A 12,083-nucleotide genomic window follows, 5' to 3' on the forward strand; every position below is an offset into this window, starting at 1 on the left:
GAGAGCACAAGTGGGGGATGGGGAGGGAAAAGCAGACTCCCCCAATGAGCTGGGATCCCGACTCGGGGCTTGATTCCAGGACCCCAGGATCATGACCTGAACACAAACCAGACATTTAACTGAGCCACTCAGGCACCCCAACAAATAATTTTTGAGCAGCCAACACAAGAAGCTTACTTTCACTACAATTTAGGCTAATGGAAATCAAGTCCAAGGACATGCCATTTCACACATAAGAGATGGGCAGAAACTTAAAAATCTGTTGATGCCAACATTGATGAGGCTGTGGATTTGTGAGCAGTGCAGAATGAATGGATTAACTGCTGGTGGGAGTATGAATTGATTCAGCAACCCTTGACAGCCATCTAGCAATTTCAAGCAGTTGATGCACATATCAGACAACCCAGCAATTCCACTGCTGGTGTTCTAGAGCAACTCTTCACGTGTGCAAAAACAAGAACATTCATTGCAACAGGCTGCTACTGCTGGTGGGGAGAAGGTCACACAATCATCTACAGGAAAATTGATAAAGGATACATAGCTATCCAATAGGATGCTATGTGGTAATGAATAAATTAGTTACATATATCAACACAAATGAATTTCACAATATTAAATGAAAAAAACTTTGAGTATGGATGCATATGCTATTTAATCCTATTTTTTTTAAGATTTATATTTATTCATGAGAGACAGGCAGAGGGAGAAGCAGGCTCCCCGCAGGGAACCTATTGTGGGATTCGATCCTGGATTCCAAATCCCGGGATCACACCCTGAGCTGAAAGCAGATGCTCAACCACTGAGCCACCCACGTGTCCATTAATCCTAATTTTTTTTTTTAGAGTAAAAAAACTGCTACATGCTATATTCAGGAGAGTGATTTCCTCTGGGTATTGGTGGGGACTGATCAGTAAGGACTTCAGGGGCTTCAATTTTATAATGATGCTTTATTTGTGATGGCAGAGGGAGTGTATTCAGCTGTTCTATTATTTATGACTTCTCTCATGTATAAAATATTTGCCAGCAAGCACATGACGATTATGGAGTTCCTACTGCTGTGTCTGTGAGCACACTCTTGGAAAAGGATGCAACAATGAACAAGCAGTGATCACGGAGGCTGGGGGGGTGGGGTCAGGATAATCAAGATCTGTGGCTGTTGTTTAAGGTGGGGGGGGTGGGGGGAGATGGAACAAAATGCAAGGAGTGGTTCCAGGTAGAGGGAGCGGGTCACCACTGCAGCAGGGAGACAAAAGAAGACTGGGGTGCTGGGTAGCAGGTGTCTTCTGCAGGCTGCAGGTGATGTAGGTCGGATTCCCCAAGAGGCAGATGGTTACATGCAGGCGGCTTCTTGGAGGGGAGGTTGAACAGTGAGGGGCCGACGGGCCTGCAGAGATGTCCTGAGTGGAGGTCTGGGTGGAGCGTCTGCCCCGCGCACAAGCCAGCCATCGCACGGCCGCCGCCCTGAGCAGGGGTGCCTGCAGCTGCCTTTGCTGTAAATGGGTCCCCTGGACCAATGCAAGGTGGCACAGAGGCTCCTGTTGATGGGTCAGACTCCCTGAAACCCACTCGCAGGACACCTGTCCATGAATGTGGGTCCTCTGGCCTCCACTCACATGCCCTGCGACCACCCTCCGCACAGGGGATGCCAGGGCATGTGGTCTGGCCAGGCATCCATTCCCACCCAAACCTCCTGAGTCCTCAGGACCCCGGGTGGCTCAGCAGTTTAGCACTGCCTGCAGCCCAGGGCATGATCCTGGGGTCCTGGGATCGAGTCCCCCATCGGGTTCCCCGCAGGGAACCTGCTTCTCCCCCTGCCTGCGTCTCTGCCTCTCTCTCTGGGTCTCAGGAATAAATAAATAAAAGTCAAAAAAAAAAAAAGGAATTGACTCACACAATTATGGAGGCTGAGAAGCCCTACAGCCCAGCACCTGCAAGCTGGGAAGCAGGAGAGCAGGTGGTCGTAACCCCAGTCTGGGGGCAGAGGGAGATGAGAGAAGTCCCAGCCCAAGCAGCCAGGCAAAGAAAAGTCCCACTCCTTCCCCTCCTCCTCCCCCGCAGGAGTCGCAGGAGTCCCCTGAGGCCCCTGCCCTGGGGGGAGGGCCACTTACTTTTCTGAGTCTACCAACTCAATTCAAATTTCACCCGAAAACACATTGCACAAACACCCAGAACAGTGTTTACTCTTGGCACGCCGTGGTCTGGCCGGACACGTGAAATTACCCACCACCCAATAGACGGCCTGGGGACGTTTCCTCAGCTCCAGAGGCTCAGACCTGACAAAGGCAACAAGCTCAGGCGTGCTGCCTCATGGTCACAAGATGGTGTTGTAGCTCCATCCATCACGTGCTCCTGCCAGTGTCCCGCCAGACAGGGAGGGAAGGAGGCCGAAGGAAAAATGAAAAAAAAAAAAAAAAAAAAAAAAACCTCTCCAGAAGTTCTGTTTTCTGTTTTATCCAGGAAGGGCAGGCCCCCAGGTGGCTTCCTTAGGAGCCAGAGCTAAGTCAGACACCCAAGGAGGGACCAATGGCTCGGGCTTGGACGCATGAGAACTTCCCCTCGGGTCAGAGGACAAGTCACTTCCCATCCAAGCACTAGGTCTCGGCCCGCTCCGAGCTCAGGCCGCCTCAGGGAGGAGGGCAGACTGGCCAGAGAAGCCTCGTGTTGGTGGAGGTGGCCCCACGGGGCGAGGCCCGGGGCAGGGGCCCCGGGAGGCTGCCAGCCTGACTCCTCCCACTCCCACCTCCCGCCCGCAGCTCTGCACACCTGCAGCACCCCCACCCGGGCCACCCTCACCTGGGGGAAGGCCGCCAGCAGCCTCTGTGCTGCAGAGACAGGAAGCAGAATGAGAACCCTGACAGAGGGAAGGGGGGCACGTCCAGCCCACAGGCGCTGCGGTCACCCCTCGGGTCGCCGAGTCCTCGGCGGCCTGCCTGCCGCCCCCACCTACACCTCTGCCCTTGACCTTCAGCCCGCAGGGCGTGCCTGTCCCCACAGGGAGCCTGCAGATGCTGAGTGAGGCCTGGACATCTGGGTGCTGTGCTGCTCTCTCTGCTGGGGTCAGAGGTGGCCTCTCCTGGCCGAGTGACCTCAGACTGAGTTATCCGCTGAGCACTAACAACTCCCGCCTTGAAGAGGGAAAAAGGAAACAAACCCCAGCATGACCCCCAGCAACGCAGGCACCCCCAAATCCTCGTAAACCTCCATCAATCTGCCTCGGGTCAGTTCCAAGGGCTGGGATCCAAACATCCTACTAATGCGGAGCATTTAAACCAGAAATGTCTGTCCCCTGGCACTAGGGCCTGCTACCAGTCAGCCCTCCTGTCTCCACTATGGGGCCCCTGGCACAGTGCCCGGTACGTGAGCCCCGCTGCCGGCTACATAGGTTTCAGCTGCAACCCACAAAAAGAGGGCTCGTCCTCTTGGCCAGAGACATGCTTGGGGGGTGGGGGTGCCTGCGACAGGCCCGGGCCGGGCTGGGAGTCCCCTCAGCTCCAGCCCCAGGATTCCCCTGCTAACTCCCCAGCCTGCCTGCTCAGCTCTCACTAGCTTGGCTCAGAGTGAAGTCTTGGTTTTCTCGACCTCCCACCACCTGGAGGGGCACAAAGCATCTCTCTTAGCCAAGTCGTATTTTCGAGCTTCTCTGCGCTTGGATGGGCCAGCTTCAGCCTCTCCATGCCTCGAGACATCTCTCAGGAGCTTGCTGAGTGAGCCACCCAGCCTACACAATGTGAGGGCTCCGCTGACTCCCTGGGTGCTGTCACCTTGGCAGAGACAGAGCCCGCACCCCTGGGGAAAGAGAAGATGGTCATCTGTGTACTGGTCTCCCAGGGCTGCGTGGCAAATGACCCCCAACAAAGTGCTGGAAACAACAAAAACACAGTTCTCTGCTCAGAAGTCCAAACACAGGTCCACAAAAGAGCTGAAGTTCAAGGTAGGAGTGGGAATGCGTTTGTTCTAGAGGCCCCCAGGGGACCTGCTTTCTTGCCTTGCTCCCGGCGGCCACCCACTGTCCATGGCTTGTGGCCTCTGTCTGTCCTCGCTGATTCCTCCCAGACCCTTCTCACAAGGACCTGCTCAGATCATCCAGCACCACTGCTCCATCTCAGGGCCCTCAACTTAATCACGCCTGCAAGCTCCCTTTTGCCGTAAGAAGTAACATTCACAGGTTCTGGGGGGTAGGGTGCAAAGATCTTCAGGGGTCTAGTCAGCCGACCATGATATTTCATGACATCTAGCAAAAGTTCCCAATTTTCCCCCATGAGAGATAAGGTCCTCCTTCCTGTTCCCTCCCTCATTCAATTTGGCCATTTCTGGAGTTTAGGGTCTGCCCCTAGCAACCCCACTTCCTAGTACCAAAGTCTGCAGGAGTTAGGGTGTTGGCAGTTGCAGGAAAGAGAAAATCCAGCTCAAACAGGCTTACGCTGTAAAGGAAAGTTCTTGATTTATGCAGCTGAACAAACCCAGAGGTGAATGAAGTTTGGAGAAGGGTTGGAACAACAGGATGATGGCCCTTTAGGGTCATGGGATGTCTCTGTTGGCCCAGTTATACCATATGCCTACCCCTGAACCAATCACTATGGCCAGGATATGCCACCCTGGCATGCTCCACACCAAAGGGGTGATGGGAGTCCATCCTTCCAAATATTATGGCTGCTACCCAACAAGGAAGGGGTGGCATGGATGCTGGGAGGGAACCCCAATGTTTGCTGTACCACCAAGGCACAAGCCATGTTGACAGACTATGTGATTTGATGACCTAAACATATTGACTTATTTGCCAACGTGTTTTAATTGGGAAAATGTATGTACGATGCTGAACATGGTGTGAACATATGGAAATATTATAAAATATGGGAGTAAAAGGGATGCCAGGGTGGCTCAGTTGGTTGGGCATCAAACTCTTGATCTCAACTCAGGGCTGTGAGTTCAAGCCCTGCATGGGACTCCATGGTGGTTGTGGTGTCTACTCAAAATAGAAAGAAAGAGAAAGAAATAAAGAAATGAAGAAATGAGAAAGAAAGAAAGAAAGAAAGAAAGAAAGAAAGAAAGAAAGAAAGAAAGAAAGAAAGAAAAGAAAAGAAGAGAAAAGAAAAGAAAGACCGCAATAGGAAACAGTCCAATTTTAAAAATCAAGTGTATTTTTTACATGTTTGAGGAAATCAATCACAGGACATATTATTAAAGAAGCAAGGCAAATGGTAAACAAAAATAAAAATGGGACTTCTAGCAACTTTTACAAATAAAAAAATCAATGAAACACCATTTATGGACAGACTGGCAAAGACGAAAACAGATGGTGTGGGTAGTGGTGCAGGAGGCGGACACGCTGCAGGTGGGAGCAAAAACCCACATAGCATCTGTGCAGCTCTGTGTGACAAGACACATCCGAAGCCCTGAACACACATGCGCTTCAACCCTGCCATTGCCCTTCTAGAAATCATCCTAAGAACCAGTCCGGCAAGTGAACCAAGTCACCTGCCCACAGGGCTCTCAACATCACTGCAAACAGTAGAAGTCTGGAAGATATCTAAATGTCTGACTGTGGGACACCTGGGTGGCTCAGCGAGTGAGCGTCTGCCTTCAGCTTAGGTCATGATCCCAGGGTCCTGGGATTTAGTCCCACATCGGGCTCCCTTCATGGAGCCTGCTTCTCCCTCTGCCTGTGTCCCTGCCTCTCTCTCTCCTTCTCCGTCTCTCTCATGATTAAATAAATAAAATCTTAAAAAACAGAAACAAAAATAAAAAAGCGTCTGACTGTGAAGGAAACCCCGAAGTGAAGCATGAGACCACCGCTGTAACACGACACAGGCTTTGAAAATGAAGGCATTGGTCTTCACTCTCTTTTTATGAGGAAAGTGGATGGCTAAGTGGAAAAGGCAGGTTACAAACTTTGTTAGAAAAAGCTTTACAAAAAAAAAAGAAAAAGAAAAAGAAAAAGTAAAAGCTTTACATGCAGACCTGGAAGAAAATTTGTAGGAGGGCATCACATCAGTTACGCTGCTCCCAGATAAAGAGAACATAATTCAGCTGATTTCAATAGCAAGTGCTGGATGAGTCCGGGTAGGAGAAAGGCTTTGGCACAGCTTGAGCCCGCCGGAGATGCACATCAGGGCAGTGTTATCAATTCAGAGCCCTTCAGTTTTAGAATTTTTAGATTTTTTTCAAAATAAAAAAGAAAGAAACTTACATACAAATATCTTTCAAGGCTTATCTTTCACACAAATTACATGACCCACATCATCCCAATAAATTCCTCTGATTGATTCCAGTCATTCCTTTTATGAACTTTGGTTAAAGGTCTATTGCTTCTTCAGACATTCCTTGCTGAGTTTTCTATGTGTTTTCTTTTATAAAAAAATATTTATTTATTCATGAGAGACACAGAGAGAGAGAGAGAGAGAGGCAGAGACACAGGCAGAGGGAGAAGCAGGCTCCCTGCAGGGAGCCCAATGTGGGACTCGATCCCAGGTTTCTAGGATCACACCCTGGGCCGAAAGTGGCTCCAAACTGCTGAGCTACCCAGGCTGCCCTCCTATGTGTTTTCTATTGGTGGGCTTGAGTATTTTGGCCTTCTATCCAGCCCTCGCCCTGTGAGATCATCTCTTCTTAATTCTAATGGTTTGTCTTTTTTTTTAACTTATAAAATAAGTTAACATTTTTTAATCATCAAGAAAAGCAGGAAGGCTGAGATTACAGAGGGAGACCTTGCCTGATGAACTATGGTGTGGGATTCACTGTTAGACTTCAGGGATGAGAGACATGAGGCCGCGTGTGCTCACAAAGGATACTCTGGCTGCGGGAACCCCCGGAGACCACCTGCCTGGCGACTCATCCCCAAGCAGGAATCTCCCTAGATTGTCCTCTGGACACCCTACCCCAGGACCAGAGTCATCTTGCAGCAGTGGGTGTGTGGCAGGGCAGCAATAGGCTCCATTCCCACACAAGAAGCTGCATAATACGAACTGGGGAAGCTTGGGGGCCATGTCCCCTATGTGTGGAGGAAGGGGCAGCAGACGAGAGACTGGGGAACAGGCAGGATCTGCTTGTTCGGGAGCACCAGCTGTCACCTACCTGCACAGAGGTCCACCACTCCTGCGGTGGCCACCCCGGGAACTGTGGCAGCCCGCCAGTCAGAGAGCACGAGGCCAACCCTGGACAGCCTCAGCCGGGTTTGGCTCCGAGGCCTGGGCATGTCAGACTCACTCCGCAAACCACTGGCTGCAGCTGAGGCATTGGGGGTGGGGGGGGGTGAAGACCCAAGCTTCCCTTTCTATCTACCTTCCAGGTAAAGAAGGAAAGAAATTAAATTTGCTGGGGGCACCTGGGTGGCTCAGTGGTTGAGCATCTGCCTTCAGCTCAGGGCGTGACCCCTCAGTCCCGGGATCGAGTCCCACGTCAGACTCTCTGCAAGGAGCCTGCTTCTCCCTCTGCCTGTGTCTCTGCCTCTTTCTGTGTGTGTCTTATGAATAAATAAATGAAATCTTAAAAGAAAAATTAAATTTACTAACTTTAGTATATGAATTGATAGAGGTACATGAACATAATTCATAAAACAAATAATGGGATTTGTGTTCAAAATATTTTTTCACTGATAAACATGGAAAATAAACTTAGAAAACTTCTGGCATAAACTGCTCTTTATTTCAATGTGGTGTTTTATTGCCAATAAGTAAACACCACCTCCTTTCTTCTAAAATGCAAAATGCCTCCTCCACCCTCCTGCCTGGTCTATGGGCCTGCTCCACTCAAACCAGGTTCTCCAGCAAATGGGAACGGCCACCTGTGGCACCTACACTCATTCAGTGTCTCTCTGAAAAAGGTGTGGTCTGGCTCGCCATTCCCCAAACACAGTCTGCACCCAGCCTCGGCTTGATGGATTGAATTTAAAGTTACAAAGTTTTCTTTTTTTTAATATTTTATTTATTTATTCATGAGAGACAGAGAGAGAGAGAGAGAGAGAGAGAGAGAGGCAGAGACACAGGCAGAGGGAGAAGCAGGCTCCATGAGGGGAGTCTGACGTGGGACTCGATCCCAGGTCTCCAGGATCATGCCCTGGGCCGAAGGCAGGCACCCAACCGCTGAGCCACCCAGGGACCCCCAGTTACAAAGTTTTCAATGCAGAAAGTACCATTTGCAGAAGCTGACATCCTGCCCATGCTTCTTCCCCTAAGATGCAGATCCCATGGGCTAATAAATGTTTCCTCCTGGTTCCAAGGTTGGGGTGAATATTGCAGTCCAGAAACTTCAATGGGTTCAGGTGCTCAGAGAAGAAAAGCCATCGGAAGGACAAGGACTGTGGCCACCAGAGAGCAAGGAGACGCACCAGCCACGGGTCACCCTAGTGCTCCACAGAACTCAAGTTAGTTCTTTACAGCCCAGGTGCTCAGTGAGCTGAACACAAATTAAATTCTGAAACCGGGTCTTCCTCCACCCATGTGGATGTGTGACGATAACAACAAGCCGCAAGGTGCACAGGTGCGCCGTGGGGCTGCACTGGCGCCTCCTGGTTATCCTCCTACTTCCTGGATGACCCGCAGAGATGGCTGGTTCCTCCAAAGGAGGATGGTGGCTGCACCACCAGATCCCCTGGGACACGGCAGGGGGACAGGGACAGCCCTTCTGGGGAGGTCAGCCTCCCCAGTAATGGATCTGAAGGCAGCCCCTGCTCAAGGGACCAAGCTCCAGGGCAGAGCTGCTGAGAAGTGACCCCATGGCCCCATCCCAGGGACCTCTGTCACACTTCAGCCCCCCCCCCCCCAGCACTGCGTGTCCCAGGGCAGGGCGTGGGCAAGACGTCGGGGGACAGCGCCGGGCAGCAACTGGGCGGCCCCCCACGGGATTCCCGTCCACCTCCGATGGGACACTCGGCTCCTCAGGCTCTCTCCTGATGCCCACGCCCCTGTCCCTTCACACCGTCAGCCCTGTGCCCAGCCCCGTGCTCCCACCTGGACCTTCCCGGCTGGGATCCTCCCAGTCCCTGGGGGTGGGGTGCAGGGGAGCCCCGAGGCTCTGCAGGGAGGCGCATTCCCAGCCATTTCTAGATGGCACAGGGTGGAGCAAAGACCTGGGCGGCCCTCCGGCCAGGAAGGAGCAGGGGCCAAAACTGAAGCCTGGGTTAGACTTGCTTGGGGCGGTGCCTGGTCAAGGGGAACACATCACACTTGAAATGAGAGGCCCGGACAGGGTTCCAGGAGCCTGAGGAAGCCCGGCCTAGGGACATCTGTGCCCAGAGCCTCCAGGTCTTCTTGGCCCCAGTAGCCTGCGCTGTACCCCCGGCTCGGGGTACCCAGGGGGCCCAAGACTGGGACCCCCCCACCAGTCCCCCAGGCCTTGACATCAAACAGTGTGCAGAAGGTGCTGGGCAGCAGAGGTGGAAGCCCAGGTCAGGTGCCTGTGATGCCAGGCACCCTCCCAACTGGCAGGGCTGGCCACACTCCCCGGGCGCCCCACAGCACTCAGCCCGTCCCCAGGGATCTGGCCACTGGGGTTTCCGGTAGGCAACACATGAGCTGTCTGTGTCTGGGCCACCTGGTCAGGAATTCAGGACGTGCTCGCCAAGTGAACTAGATAGAAGTGACCAGAAGGAAATGGAGTCGCAGAGAGCCAGGGCCACCCTGTCCGGCCCCGCAGGCCTGCAACCCTTTCACCCCTTCCTGGAGCTCTGTCCCAGCTCCCTCACTGGGCAGCAACTGGCTGCAGCCGGACTCAGGATCCCAGGGAGAGCTCGGGCTCCCCAGCTGCAACTCATGGACATCAGCGACCAGCATGGGAGAAGCAGCCCCCCTGGGGAGGCCTGAGGCCCGGGCGTGTTATCCCTGCTGCAGGGAGGGAAGGGGGATGGACAAAGTGTCTGGGGTGAGTCCCAGCCCCTCTCCAGACCTCACCTTGCGAGTCTGTAAAATGGGGTCCTAATCCGCTCCTTCATGCCTCACGGGTCCTCAGAGAGATCAAGGGAGAAAGGAAGGAGCTGGACAGGAGTGGGGAGGAGGGGAGAGGACAGGAGGACGGAGGCAGGAGACAGAAGGGCACCTTCTCTCATTCCAAGCCCACGGGACGCTGCTGATGCATGACTGGTGACTGCTGTCCTCCCAGGCTCTTGGCCCAGGGGTCACTCCTGGGAGCTGTCGGAGCCCAGCTGCGCCCCTACGTCCAGCGGCGGCAGCGGCGGCTCCTGGGCTCCGGGCCAAGCGGCAGCCTCGCCCTCCCTGCCCTGCCGGCTTCCTTGTTTCCTCGGTCACTCCTGCCAGCTGCTGACCCCAGATGCTCCTCCACGGCTGCCCGCCTCGGCCACACCTGGCGTCTGGGTGGCCTGGCGTCCTGCCTGAGGCCCAGCGGGGGCTACGGGGAGCTGACAGTCGGGCCTGAGTCATCACACTCACAGGGACAAGGGGTTGGGGAGGGTCAGGGACTGGAGGTTTCGGGGAAATCGGGAAGAGGGGCCGGACGGTGTCTGGGCTTCCCTTGTGCTAGCCACCCAGGGTGGCAGTGTCAGCCTCCCGCAGCACCTGCTGGATGCCCAGGCCCCACATCCCCTCCTCCCCAGAGCATCCTCCTGCATCACAGGCGTGGCAGCATCACTCACTGTAACCTGGGAATGACGCCGGGTGCAGCCAGAAAGCTGGCTGGGGTCAGGCGGCCCTACCTCCCTGTGACCTGGGCACAGCCAGCCTCTCTCTGGGCCTCACCTTCCACATCTGTGAAGGGGGGTAAACCTCTATCTCACGGACCTCCCGAGGTGCTTCTGAAGTTCGGACTCCTCCCAGTTCCCAACTACAACACGCAGCACAGACCCACTTTCCCTGCAGGATTCCTGCCCCGGCCGCTGGCCGTCAGCAGGCCCCACAGGCCCCGACACGGAGCCTGTGGGCTGGCGGGGCGGGGGGTGGCAGCTGGGCAAAGGAGCATCCTTTACATGTCTTCCCGGGGATCTGGATTCACACGATGACTCACAGTCACACTGGCTTCAGGCCATCTCCTTATTGGAAGAACAGGGCAATGAAAAGGTAATTTTTTTTTCTGTAGGAGTTTAAGCAGGAGACAAAGCAAGCTCTGTGTACCTGGAGACTTTGCCCTTCCTGCTTGCTTACTGCTTCCAGGGAAGTCACAAGGTGTGCAGAGAAAACAGCAGGCGAAGGCCGGGAGCCTTGCAGGTATCAGAGCCAGCAGTGTCCTAGGCGATCTCTCCTGCACCCCTATCCTTGCAGGAGGGCGAGCTGAGGCCCAGATGCCAGCAATAATTTGAAAGCTGAGCTGGACTGAGCCCCAGCATCCCTGACTCCCAAGCAATCGCAGGAAAGACCTCTCTGCATCCTGACCGCCCTAAGCAGTTGCCCAAAGGGAAGCGCAGCTGCCTGGGCCCTGACCACTGAGACCCATGCTGCTCTTTGAATGGGGGGGAGGGGGGCTTTGGGATAGAGAAGCCCATTCGGGACCCCAGTGTCAGCGGGAAAGACCCTGAGAGACCATCTCTTGCACCATCTGTGCTTTCTTTTTTCTAAAGATTTTATTCATTTATTCATGAGAGACACACACACACAGAGAGAGAGAGAGAGAGAGAGAGAGAGAGAGAGAGAGAGGCAGAGACACAGGCAGAGGGAGATGCAGGCCCCATGCAAGGAGCCTGATGCGGGTCTCGATCCCGGGACTCCAGGATCACACCCAGGGCCGAAGGCAGGCGCTAAACCACTGAACCACCCAGGGATTCCCCCATCTGTGCTTTCAAGGGAAGAGGGGCCCAGCAAGGCAAGGGGAATGGCCCACAGTCACCCACCTGGCCATCAGAGCAGCCCTGGACCCGGAGATGTCCCTCAGCACCCAGCCAGGACTCTCCTCACACCAGCTGCCTATGCATCCAAGAGGCTAGAATTCTGGCTCAGAAAGACACAGTGGCTCACGGCAGCAGCAACACGGTGCCAGCCTCTATGCCAGGGCCTGTGCCAGCAGCTGGGTGCCAGCTGGCCTCTAGGGCTAGGGCTGCGCCAGGCCCAGACACGGAGCAGGTTCAGGGCCTGGGCTCCTGACCATGGGTGGGACAGGGCAAGGCCGCACCCCACCATGCCTTGCTGGGCAGGGTGAGGACCACC

Source organism: Canis aureus, chromosome 11 (genome assembly GCF_053574225.1).
Source record: "Canis aureus isolate CA01 chromosome 11, VMU_Caureus_v.1.0, whole genome shotgun sequence".
Lineage (NCBI taxonomy): Eukaryota > Metazoa > Chordata > Mammalia > Carnivora > Canidae > Canis > Canis aureus.